The sequence below is a fragment of the Chrysochloris asiatica genome, unplaced genomic scaffold (genome assembly GCF_000296735.1).
Source record: "Chrysochloris asiatica unplaced genomic scaffold, ChrAsi1.0 scaffold00094, whole genome shotgun sequence".
Classification (NCBI taxonomy): Eukaryota; Metazoa; Chordata; class Mammalia; order Afrosoricida; family Chrysochloridae; genus Chrysochloris; species Chrysochloris asiatica.
The window spans coordinates 821,788-822,282 of NW_006408612.1; the positions used below are offsets into that span (position 1 = coordinate 821,788).

Consider the following 495-nt stretch of genomic DNA (forward strand, 5'->3'; position numbering starts at 1 on the left):
GACTTCAAAATTTATTACATGGCTACAGTGGTCAAAACAGCTTGGTACTGGTACAATGAAAAATACACTGATCAATGGAACAGAATCGAGAATCCAGAAATTAACCCACCCACATAAAGCCAACTGATTTTTTACAAAGTACCTAAATATATCGCATGGGGAGGGAACAGTGTCTTCAACAGATGGTGCTGGCAGAACTGGAAAGCGATATGCAAAGATTGAAACAAGACCTTTACCTCACACCTTATACAAAAACCAACTCAGCATGGATTAAAGACCTAAATGTGAATCCCCAAATTTTGAAGGCCATCAATGAAAAAATAGGGATTAATGTGAGGGCACTAGTTCAGGGAATATACAGACTACCAAACATTTTGAAAACTACACAAACAAAAGTGGGCAAAATAGATGATTGGGACATACTAAAAATTAAAAACTTATGTGCATCAAAAGACTTCACCAGAAGAGTAAAAAAGGAACTAACAGAATGGGAAA

General features: G+C 36.6%; 1 protein-coding gene across 1 annotated transcript in view; it reads left to right on the top strand.

The window, feature by feature from the left end:
• GAD1 (glutamate decarboxylase 1 (brain, 67kDa)) overlaps nucleotides 1-495 on the top strand; it is a 61,118-nt gene that overhangs the window by 55,194 nt on the left and 5,429 nt on the right. The gene's annotated exons all lie outside the window — the stretch shown is intronic.